General features: G+C 39.7%; 1 long non-coding RNA gene across 1 annotated transcript in view; it reads right to left on the bottom strand.

Annotated features, from left to right (window-relative positions):
* Positions 1 to 13,263, bottom strand: part of LOC146515507 (uncharacterized) — a 59,413-nt gene that overhangs the window by 42,704 nt on the left and 3,446 nt on the right. Inside the window, exon 2 of the long non-coding RNA XR_014875248.1 lies at positions 12,563 to 12,693. This is a non-coding gene — a long non-coding RNA (uncharacterized LOC146515507). The remainder of the gene's footprint in view (positions 1 to 12,562; positions 12,694 to 13,263) is intronic.

The following is a 13,263-nucleotide window of genomic DNA, read 5'->3' as shown; positions in this document are numbered from 1 at the left end:
TTAGTATGTCTGTCCACAAATCAGGTTTGAATTCGCAGTTGATTCAAAAAATTACAAGAGTAAAATGTGATTATTACGAGCTGCACAAATGCTTGAGCGTGCAGCAAATGGATTGCATTTCATGCACTATTCGGGCTTATTTTACATTATCAACTTGAATAAACTTTGACAGTTTTTATTTTTTGGCACCGCAAACCAGCTGCGGGTTTGCGGATTGAAAGTTAACCCGCAACGCTCGCGTTAACCAGCCGTGCCACACAGGCATTTTCCCCCCTTCTTTTTGACTCCTCTCACTCATAGTCGGAGTGGCTTTTTGAGCTTCAGGGTTATGGGGTATTGGTAGGCCTTTTGTCCCCGTCCAATGCACACACTGAAAATACCACCATGACTCTGAATCTGAATGGGGTTTTTAGCTGCTCCCAAAACTCCCGAGTTCAAGCAGCAGTAGATCAAGTCTGCACTATGTTTGGTCATTTGTAGAAACCCGAACAAAGGTTGGGATAAGCCAAATTGCATTGCACTTGTGAACCGTGCCTCAGTCTGAAGTATCCTTTATAGCGGGAGGGGGAGACCAAGAACAATTTTGTGTGAGCTTAAAAAAAAAAAGAAGGGGGGGGGGGGGGGGGGGCAAAACAAAGGGCACTTTCTGAAACATCTTAAAGTAGAGTAGTGAGGCGTGACATTCCCAGGGTGACGAGACACAAAAGCTGAGGTCATGGGGATGAAAAAGAGAATCAAACAGCCACTTTCACACGTCTGCCCTCCTCTGCTGCACCCCCCGAACACAATAGGAAACAAATGTTGTTAAAAGAGGATCGATGCCATTCATCCTAAAGCAGCGAATGATAGCCAAACAATATTGTCACAGTGAATCGAGTTGAGATATGCTGCCACCCAGACCTACGGAGAAGGAAAGAAACTGCTATTCAGGGAATAATTAGGGGGAGGGGGGGCTCATGGTGCTCGATAAAAAAAAAAAAAGAAAGTCAAAATGTTTTCAAGTATGTCAATAAACAAATGTCACTCTTGCTTATTATTTTTTATGTGTCTCAAATAGTTTTTTGTTTTTTTTACTTCCAGGTGGTGCACTCCAGTTGCCGGCTAAGAAGCTCCATGTCAGACTTCAGGCAATGATTTAGGCCATTACCGATCAATAAGTAAACACAGTGCTGCTGCAGAAACATTTTAAGACAATCGTTTATAATCCCAATGAATAACCGCAGTTTTCTCTTTGAGTTGGCTCAGTGTTCTTCACGCAGATTCGTAGCCCGTAGATTTAAACGGATTTGTCATCCGCTGGCCTCTGAACACACGCTCTGCGTAAAGGAAAGCGTGCATGGTTGCAAACTACGGCTCTCCAAGCCGTCCAATAGGCCTGTGCTTTTAATTAAGTCCGTGGTGATTTCAGCCCCCCAGAGATGTTTTACGGTGCAATTAAGGACGCGCTGACGATAAGGTATGAATATTCAGCAGAATGACAATTAATTAGCAGACAGAGTGCTCTCACAAGAGTCTCCTCAACGGAAAATTTAGCCTATATAACGCAATATTCACACCACTTCGAGGCCAACTTCACATGCTGCCCCCCCCTTGCGATGGCTGTGGATTTTGACCAGAGAAAAATCAGCGTAAAGGTAAAACCCCAACGTTAACAAATACAGTAAATATATTTGTTAATATTTCTTTTTGGAACACTAAAATTATGGTCCTAGTCTAGTTGTTTCTTTGTGACATCAGAGGGAGTACCTGGAAGAAGACCTCAGGGCATTCGCAACATATGCTCGGATTAAGCTTAATGGTCTAATTACATAAATTAGGCATTAATTATACAGCACATCATGTGTAACAGATATCTCAATTGTACAGAGGCGGGAACAATCTAATTCAATTTGTGTATGAATAGTTTCATCCAATTAAACACACAAGGACATAAAAAAGTAGAAATATCGATAGCGAGGCCCGGCTTATTTAATCAGGACACCAAGGGATTTTTCTGGTTGTAACATTTGAGCGTGCACATTTTTTTTTTAAATCTAATTTCGTTGTGGAACGTTTTTCCCCCTTTAGCAGTATGAACACCGAGAGGCAGCAGTTTCACTCAATGGCCATAAGATGGGGACAGTGTAATTGATAGTTAAAGGAAGATTTTTACAAGCGTAAATAGTAATCACTCTCTCTATGTGCATGTACACAGAGAGTTTTAAAAAAATTACAGTCATATTGAAGAATCACTATGACAACACGGGACTGTTTTTAAACCTGTCTGTCCATCTATCTACTGCATTACTATGAGATTGTCTTCAGGCACACGAGTGTGCATGGTAAGTGTGAGTGTGTGTAGGAGGGTGTCCCGGTTCATTGACTCCATATGGTGAGAAACAGCAGGACTGATGAGTGTACTACCTGAGGTCCCTGTTTGTGCCGTGGAGTGTAACCAAAACAGCGCCCCCCACCTGACCCTTCCACCCCCCCCCCCCTGCATAATTCATTACAGACAAGACAGTGCCACTCTCACTCCCATTTCATTTAGCTTCTTTAGTGACAGATGACTCTGTAACAACAAATCATACCATTAAACTACACATGATACTTAGCCAGCTGACAGATATAAAAGGGGAAGGAGCAAAGAGCAAGAAGATGAGAGAGAAATGGAAATGGGTGAAAGATGAGAGGAGAAAACAGAATAACAATATGGCAGAATCCATATCAATATTGAGAAGAAAATGCAAAAGCCCTCACTGATACACTATGTATTACCTCATAATGAACTGGTTTCATTTGAACAATAATCATGGAAATTCTCAGTCACTGTATATACTGTTGAAAATGAGAGAATACTGAACTATTTATCAGTGTGAGATCATGACATATTAACAACAAACTCAACAGAAGAATGAACTTTCGTTGCGACGAAGCAAGATAAAAGGGCTTTTATGCACAAAAAGGTGTGAATTAGCATAGGTCAATCCCGTACGCAGGGGATAAAAATGAGGTGGAAGGCTTTGACGTGAAACACAGCGCAAGAGCGCAATGAGGACGAGATCAGAGGGTGAAGTAATATTAATGAAGGTATACCGCGATTAAAATCTTACGTTCATACTCCCCCTTAAGTGTCATTACACACTGATGTACAATAGCACAACCTACCCAGATGGCAGGTGACATATAAACTAAATGGCAGAAAACGGATCAATATACTGGGTCACGGCAGGGGAAATTACAACCTCTTGAGGTCAACGTTATAAGTTTAACCTAAAACCTCTAACCTTCATGTTTGCCTTTTGTTCTGCCGTTATCTTTTCATTGCAGGAAAATTGGTACAAAACAATCACTGCCCTTTAAGCGTTGCCTGTTTGTCACAAATTAATTGCAGGATTTAAAAAAAAAGAAGCTTTGAACTCAGGGATCAGTTGTAAGGAAAGTTGACATGTCCTACGCAACACCACCAACGCGTCTCTCCTTTGGGGGTTAATGTGAAAGACGTCTAATGGAGGCAAATCCCTTTTTTATTGTGAGCTTATGTGGTTGGAAGGCACGGTCCTTTGTGTGGCTCGTGTTCATCCAGACCTTGGCAGTGATCAGAACACACTTAACCAACTGGGACCAAATGAGGGGCATTTTGTTCTGTCTTTCATCTTATACATCAGGGAAAAATGCTTGGTCTCCACGGACGGTTAACGGAGCCAAAGACCAGAACAACACAATACGCAATAACAATACAGGAGTGTTTACAGCACACGTAAACAAAAACACATGGCTGATCCTCGGGACACCCACGGGGAAGGTAAAAGACTAAAAACATATCACAGAAATTTTTATTTAAAAAAAGTTTGCAAACATATTCTGTTTGTGAACACCTAAGAAAACGAGACAACACACTCTTTCTGACCTACATCTGTAATCTGCTCTTATTTTGCCTGTCTGTCTTTCTGCAGCCATCACAGAAGATTCAGTCATTTACTCATGAGCGCCTAACAAAATAACCAATCATTAAGTGCCACTTCCACTGATATGTTTTAATTGGTATGTGATATACGCCGCTGTAAGACTCAAATTTGCATTGCTAAGCATAAACAAGCATCGCTGTAAATCACAAGGAGCCCTAAAGAGAAACAAGAAATGTTGCATGGTGTGCTTTGAACTGCTCTTTATTGTTGACCAGCTCAATGTGCCTCCTGCTGAAAGATAATATGCATGACACAGTTCCAGGCACTGATTCATTTGTTTAGTAACAGGGCAGCTAACCTACGCTGAAGGCATGAGTGCAGTGAGGAAAACATAAAGGTCCTGTTAATCCACAGCTAATCACAGGGCCACAGGAAACAATCCCGCAAAAGGATTTTGTCACGTTATTTAAGGCGGGACTTGATGTGTTTCTGTAAAAGCATGCTGACAAGACATGACACAGTGCAGACTCTGCATCATTATTCCATCAGGCTGCTCAACACGCAGCCCCTAACTGGCAGACTTTTAGGAAAGCATGGCAAATGTCTAGAGAGAAATATGTATTTATGTTTCTGAAACACTGTTGATTAAGAGTTCTTGAAGCGGCGCCGTAGCTGATATACGAGAACATTTATTTTTGAAGGATAGTAATGGACCTGATGAACTGCTGTGTTGATTACTAGAATCTTAAGGGTGTACACTTGAAAAATAATGTTGTTGACTCTGACCCATTCAGGAGCAAGTGCTTCGGATGTGACAAGGCATCTGAATTATACATGGGAAATGCACAGAGGCTGCACTGCACACAAAAGAATGCAATTACATTTCTATCAAACAAATTTAATCTAGAGTCGAGGTTTATGCTATTATAATGCACTAATGGAAAAGCACAAGAAGAATCCTATAAAATGTCAAGTACCGCTGCATATCAGGAAAAGTCTTTATTGGTCACTGTAGGCACAGACTGAGTGTTAACAGGCTTATCCGCAAGGGAAATGTTCAGTTCCCCAGCCAAAACCAAAGCTATTACAATCCCAAATAATTAACTTTCAGCAGAATAGCCAGTTGTCACGAAAACTAGGATAGGAATATGTCCAAGGGGGGAAACTGGATGAAAACACCAAGGTCTGTTTGCAACTACATCTTCAGACACAAGCTGGCAAGGTACACACTAATCCAAACCTTTGATGGTCAATTAAAAATAAATGTAAACATGGTTAATACCTAACAGTATGAAGTCTTTTCTCCGAGCTGTCACCATTTGTTTTCTCACAGGCAAATGTTTAACTGTTGGGTTCCTATTTTTAATGGTCACTGAGATGATTGTCAATAGCTGGTGCTTAATTCCCCAAAATTAATTTAAATAAATAATTCAAATCTGGGCAAAAAAAAAGCACACCGCACATTAACATTTAAGTCTGTTTCATCACTTTGGCACTGTTGCACTTTTTCTTGTTTTCTATAATTCTTACACTCTTCTACAAATAAACACAGTTCTGAATTCCTTACACCGAAACCTCCTCGACTGAGAGAGAGACATTTATTATCAGTGAGGTCGATCTGCCTCCACATCACCGAAGCACTGTCATTCAATCATTACCTTGTTTATGCCCACATTTCACTGACAGTCTTGAATGGCCCTTAAACCAACTCAGGTAATATGGCCTAATAAACTGGGACCAATAAAAAGCATTTAATCGCGAGTGTCAACATGATTAATTGTGTACTAAAATCCATGTGAGACCTAGTCATGGGGGCAGTGAAAAAGGCATTTTGCATTTCAGCATAACTGGCACCAGGACAAGCAGTTATGTGAGTCTATCCATGGAATGGTGTGAATATCAAATTAATAATTAGTCATGTAATTTCTCCTCAGGAATTACTATGCCTCAAACTGGTCGGTGAATTTAATTATTAGCAGCCTTTTTGTTTCCATGTCCCTCTCATTACTGTCAGGATTGATGTAACGTAAACTTCATTAAAAATTAAAGCAAGAGTCTTAATTATGAGGCTACACTGACTGAAGTTAGAATTAGCCAACTCAGTGATGTGCAAATGAGAGCATTATTTAAGAAACATGCTGGAAGTAGTTATGCTAATTTCAAGAGTTCACAGTAGCAGACCTTTTCACTTGCAGTTGCATATTCATTAAACACACTATGCAAATTTAATGTAGCAGTCTTAGTAATGCCTTGTTAATTTATTCAGATTTATTGAGAACGACTTGTAAAGAGTACCAATTTAATTACCCTATCTCCTTGGAAGGTAAGGGATATGGCCAAGGTTTTAAACTGTGTAAATCAGCATTAGTGTGGTTTGATGGAGAAAAAGGGAATGAAAGGACACTGCTGTTAATAGCCATGCTTGAAAGACATATTGATTCACTTAAGACATGATCCAGGTAAAGCGCATTCAACCAGCCAAATTTGGACAGTGCTGTAAAAAATTACAAAGTGTCAGTTTTAGCAACAGGAAATACTTTATCACCGATCGTGCAAAGTAACTCCTAGTTTAAAAAAAAATAATCAAGTAATAAAGACATTACATTTTAATTTACAACAGCTTCTATTATCATGTTACTCATTAACATAACATAACACTTCTGGTTGCTTTCTTAGATACACCTGTTCAGGTGCTCGTTAATGCAAATATCTAACCGGCCAATCACATGGCAGCACGTCGCACACTTAGGGGTGCAGGAGATGACCTGCTGAAACCAAGCATTACAATGGGAAGGATGTGAATGAATGATAAAATGTCCCATTGGTTCCAGACAGATTGGTCTGAGTATTTCAGAAACAGCTGGTCTATTGAGGAGAGAGGGCTCTCTCAAGTCTGAATAAGAGACAATGTCCAGTGAGTGGCAGTCCTCCAGCCAGAAATGCCTTGTTGATCCCACAGGTCAAAGGAGAGTGGCCAGAAATGCTGCAACAGTAACTCAAACAAGCACTCGTTACAACCAAGGTATGCAGGTGAATATCTCTGAATGCACAACATGTTGAACCATGAAGCAGATAAGCTACAGCAGCAGAAGACTGCACTGAGTGCAACTCCCGTCAGTAAACTGAGGCTACAGTTCACACAGGATAAAACAAGCATCATTTAAATATTACAGCCTACCAGAATATTGTTGGTGACTACGTCAGTTCTACAGAGTACCCGTAATCTGCATACCTGAATAACACACCATGCCACAAAACCTACATTATCTTAAACTGGTTTCCTGAACATGACATTGAGTTCGCTGTGCTCAAAGCTCCGAACACAAGATACACTCATGTACTAAAAAGATACATAAGCAAATATACCTGTTAAAATATTATTGTCACAGTACCATTAACAGAGTATTTCTAGAGGTTCAAAAACTGTCATATTTTAAACACATCTGTATAGAACTTTAAGGGGAATATATTAAAGCAATATTATGCACCTACAATCTCCCAGTTTGGATTCAGGAGACAGACACCCTCTTTACTTTTAAGATTAGGTTTAAACTTTCCTTTTTGATAAAGTTTATAGATGAGTCTGGATCAGGTTACTCTGAATCCACCCTTAGTGATTTTGTAATAGATCTAGGTTGATGCGGGCTTCCCATGATGCACTGAGTGTTTCTTTTTCGCACGTGTTTATACACCACTGTGCATTTAATTATTAGGCTCTCTTCCACAGCGTGCCTTCATCTTGCCTTTTTTCCCTCATCCCAACCAGTCGTGGCAGATGACCACCCCACTCTGAGCCTGGCTCTGCCGGAGGTTTCTTCCTGTTAAAAGGCAGCTTTTCCTTACCACTGTCGCCAAGGTGCTTGCTCAGAAAGGGTCATATACGATTGTTTTCTCTGTTTTCTTTGTATTATTGTAGGGTCTTTACAGCACCTTGGGGTTATTGTGATTTGACACTTTATGACACTTTATTTAAAACTGAATTGAATTAAAACACTTAGATTACAATGACATTGAACTTAATATTGGTGTGTTGTATATTCAGCAACAATTTGTCTAAATTGCTTTTCATTTTGTTTGATTGCACTAATACTGTTAAGTGCTATTCCATTTAACTGTGATGACAAAATATTGATGCATAATCAGGTCCAACTTGGAAACATCTCCGTAATGCAAATCATTCTCAGAATTTACCAGTATAGAACCCTTGAAGCTACGGTAGCAGAAGTTAATTTCCTTCCAGTTACACATTCAAATTCCTGCCTTGAACAGCTGAGGTAAGACTGAATTTGTTTACAAGCCATCTTTGACTCATATTTTTTGGCCTAAATGGACTGTTAGTCGTGATGCTGTTTCCCCCAGTATGTGCAGGTTGATTATGGTGTACACTGAAGATAATAATAAATAAGACAAGGGACTATAGCCAACTTTTATGAGATTAGCATAACAGAACTGTAACTAAATCTCTCCCTCTCAAGTAAAAATCATTGTCAAATTAGAAGACTGTTAAAGATGGACGTCACCAGCATGACACTTGTTTTGAAGCCTCAATTGCTGCATTGCAGAGATCACCATCTTGTTTTTTGTAGCCATATATTATAAGTAATATATGGCTCCAGAGTAATCAGCTAACACTAGCAAGCTGGGCTAGCAAGGCTGAATGGGTTTTTTGGCTAATGTGCTACATCATATACAAATAAAAACTGCATTTTCGCTCATGGACCTGGAGGACCTGTGTTTAACTGCAAAGCAAGCCAAATTATTTGTCAGACAATCGAAAACTATATTAAAAAGGTTCCACAAACAGTCAAAAGGTCTAGTTCAGTCAGTGACTTGAATTAGCTGAGGTAAAAAAAAACAAAAAAACTAGGCCCTAAAAGAGCGAACTTTAACCCTTAATAGAATTTAAAACGATGGATTACAAAAAATAAAAAAATAAAAATCATCACTGGTACAGTTGTTACCATTGGGGAAAAACAGCAATCGCATGTTGTCTGAGTAGATGCCAGGTAAGTAAAACAATTGAAATAATGCACAAGGTAAAACCCAGCTCTTTTATACTTTTAGTGTTTATTACTTGCATTTCATTTTAAAAACATTCTTGATTTGCAATCTGTGATTGTTAAGTCAGAGCATATAAAATGCTGGTTCAGGGAAAGGTGACCATTACAAACAATACCGCAATAAACATTTGCAACTGAGAGCATGTTTACTGCATTGGACCATGTCCAAATATAAAGAATTACTGCGCAAAAGAGGGGTGTTAATTAATATGTGATTTTAATTCAATAAATAAACCCCGAAGACAAAAAATAAACATGTCTGCACACATCCGGACTCACCCTGTTTATTATAATAAACCGAAATTTTACTGAGAGCTGTTGATTTACAAACAACAACAACGGTGTCATCTCAGGTACATATCACTTCACAAAGGAAAGAAAGAGGGAGCTAATACGATGTGCAACCAAATAATCTTGTTAGTTTCAAGTGGTATGGCCAGTTGTCAGTGACTACATGTTAGTCCTCGGGGACAGAGTTGAAAGACTGAACTGCAGAAAAACATCCTTAGGGCTTGCGAAGGAAGAAGCCCAATCACTGTGTTGGAGAAAAAAAAAATAACCTGCAGATGAGCGCTGAGGGTCGCAGAGCTCTGACCGTGGCAGGGCAGAGCTCAGTGACTACATACACCACTCGAGGAGATAATTACACTGGCTGGGTGTCTATTGCTTGTGTCTGTTCATCACTCTCTGTTGTCCCTCAGGAATCCCTTTGGGTGTGTATGTGAAACTGTGTGTGTGCATGTGTGTGTGTGTCAGGTGGTCCCTACAAGCCTCTTACTGTTTTGCTGCATTTGACGCAGTCATCCAAATACAAATAAAAAAAAAAGACACTAAACCTACGAACATGCACTCTCAACAGTTAAGCTGGATAAAATCATGGATAAAGCTTCTTATTCTTCGGCTCAATAAATAAACTAGATAGGGCACTTGGTGAGTGCATGTGTGGTTTTAAAGGAAGTGATCTGGATACAGCAAAATTTGATGGGCTTTTCTTTGCCCATGTATCATCATTTTATCTTTAGGCAAGTTTACAGAGTTTACATATTTAAGAGAATTCTGCTTCATATATTTTTTTGTCATCTTGCTGACAGACAGAAAGACAACCCAAGAAATTACACAGATCACAAACATCTGCTCTGGCTTTTACCTTCATCAAATAAACACTTAGTAGACTGGGAAAAACTGCACACACATTTACTTGAAAAGGAACAGCATAACATGGTTTTTTATAATTATCTATGCTCATAAATAAAGTTTGACATCCCATTAACCTAAGAGTTAGATTTTCTTTGTTAAAATGTAATTTAAAAAACAAACAAACATATATACTAGCTGTATGCAATTCCAATATTTCTCAAAATAATAATTTAATTTAACCTTTAAAGTTTATGACCAGATGAGGCTGCTGTGGCTGAGCTCATGTGAGTTCTGGACACAAGGACAAGCAAGGTTAAGTAAATCCTAAAATCTCCTCGTTACCATATTAATTCAACCAAATATGCAAATATATAAATATAGATGGCATTATCAATTGACATTTACTGACCTATAAACCTATGACAACACACTGCATTGACAGGTGCATACATATCATGCAGATATGCTTAGATAGGCGATAAATACTGGAGTCAGTTGTCATTATCTCTGTATACTTTGGTTTTAGGACATTGATGTGTCTCCTGCTCCTGTTTTTCCAGGTTATTCTGGCACACAATGCTGATGTCAGAATTAAAATGCTGATTGTATTCATCCCTATTGAACCTCCAACTAGAAGATGACTTAATATACATCCTTTATCATCTTGGGGGCAATAATTTCCATTTTTTCTACTAAGAGTGACAGATGCGAACCATCCCATTGACCATAATTAATCTGTGTTTAAAATGAACAGGCTGCATAGAAGTGGAGCCATAGCTCAGGGTCTGAGGGCCCGCGCCACAGTACTATCTGTCTGGCCCCATGCATCTCAGTGTAATTATCCCATTGCCATGAATAATGGGACAAGGGGGGATCCGAGTGATGCTTTGATAGAGATGAGATTAGTTTAATCAAGTTCATTGCTTGGGCTGGGCCACCGAATCTCATCATCGTTCCTCTCAAATCACCAGACCCTCACCCCACCCGCCAAAGCTCCTTTTACGCCTGCCACATTAGCCAGAAAAAAAATTTATGACATCGTTAGTTTTTAAGTGCTACCTCTGTTAGGACAATACATACTTAAAACAGAAGGCTTTGTGACAAAAGGATTCATATTAAACGGGGCAAAAGCAGGAGTCCTGAATATCAAATGGTCTGTAGGAACATTTACAACAGAAAAAAAAATAGATACATAACACAATAATTATATATTTATTTAGTAAACTTATATATTTATTGTCTCAACAGATTTATGAATTACACTATTTCAGGTATCTCATGCTTTCAAATATAACCTTGGCCAAATAATTGAACAATTTAGCATCACATTTAGATTCATCATAAAGAGAAACTGTTGGTTTAGAATAGTTTAGGCACCTCCCATTAGAAATTCAAACATGGGATTTGTCAATGTAATGTGTTATCCCCCTGAGGCAAACATTCAAATAAAAAAAAGAAAGAACAGTACAGGGCACTCTGCGTATTTACAGACAACAAATCATGTTTGGCAAAAAGTGACAAACCCAGCGTGCGGCAAAGCCGGTGGACTCCTATAGTGATCTTAGCTTGGAGAGATCCATAAACACATGTTCCCTACAGCACACCATCACTCTCTCCTGCTGGCCTGACGTCAGAGGACAGGGCTTTATCTGTCTACAGAGGACGGCAACTTTGCAAACAAAGCCTCAAGTGAAGCCTCTCGGAAGTCCCGACTTTGACTTTCTCCTAGCTTCGTGTCAACACACCTCTCCGCAGCCCCCTCCACACGCACACACAAAAAAAATACCACTATTACAGCACAATTTGGGAGCCATTCATCAAATAAGACATAGGATTAATTAAGCCTGAGGACTGAATTAGCCTCCCTCTTTGCTCATCAAGGTGTACCCTTGGCCTGGGGTTGGAGAATGGGGAGTGGGGGCTCCTCGGTGGTGGTGGTGGGAAGGGATTGGGGGGTTGGGGTGCTATTTCATACAACTCGTATGTGTTTATTAGCCTAGACCACAGATTCATGCTGAGACAGAAAATGAAAATTTCTTAAGCACCAATTTGCTTATGATGTACGACAGTTCAAAAACTCCAGAGGGGAATGCTACACCGGTGCTCTTCATTACATATTAGCTTTATGACAATATATTTACCAGAGATCGAGGCCTTGTAGGAAAATCTTGACAAAAGATTGACTGACAAAACCTATTTCCCCGCAAGTGCTTTTCCTCCTAAATCAAACATATACATCCATTTCCCAAGTATACTGCCTGTTGAAGCCAATATCACACATGATATATCACAATGACACTCAGCCTTTCAGGGTTGTTTTTAGTTGAATAATTTCACTCCCATAACAAGATCAATGACATTAGGGCACAGCAGGCAGACCGGGCTCTTCTGTTTGGTATGTTTGATGTGTTATGAAGTCTGAAATAAGTAAAGATTCCCTCCTCTATGTACAAAAACATGACATGCATACATTCATACCTTGCACTGAGTTCATTAGTCCATAGCATCCTGTCCCTGACTGAAGAGGGTCATGGTTTTGATGAATGGACTGTGTAGCATGTAGCTTCAGGCTAAGATTCAGCACCTCAAGAGGCAGCGAGGACTCAACACTGGATGGAAAGAAGAAAAGAAAGAAAGAAAGGAGGAAATGAGGGAGAGAGAAATGAATTTGGATTACCCAGGAGTTCTGTCTCTCCTGAGTCCTGCATCCAAGATACATTAGGAATCTAATGTGCTATTATTCTCTATCACCCCCCTAAGCCTAAAACATCTGTCCTTGGGGTGTCTCTGGTAATAGACAAGGGCTTTCAGACCCCTCGCTACTACAAGATAGCAGCTTCTTCAAGGGCCCTTGACGTCCGGCTGACTTAATCTGCAAGTACTTCCACAAAATTGACATTGCCTAGAGTGTATAGCAATGAGCAGACAATGGCGTTACAGAGCATTTATATTTCAGCAGTGCTTCCAGGGACAGTGAAACCTGACCTTTAGAAGAGAAAGAATTGGATTTCTTTTTACTGGTTTTTCTAACTTCAGAAGACTTTGATTTGACATTTGAGTTTCTTGAAGGTTAGTCGAAGGTGTGCGGATCATTTCAGAGCACGTGTGGGTGGGTTGTATGGAGATATGTTGTATTTAGTGTGTGTGCCAACAGGATTCACAGCTATGGATCCAGGTTT

Source organism: Neolamprologus multifasciatus, chromosome 7 (assembly GCF_963576455.1).
Source record: "Neolamprologus multifasciatus chromosome 7, fNeoMul1.2, whole genome shotgun sequence".
NCBI classification, from domain to species: domain Eukaryota; kingdom Metazoa; phylum Chordata; class Actinopteri; order Cichliformes; family Cichlidae; genus Neolamprologus; species Neolamprologus multifasciatus.
Note: the sequence above shows the minus strand (reverse complement) of the source record. Positions and strands in the feature narration are given on the sequence as shown.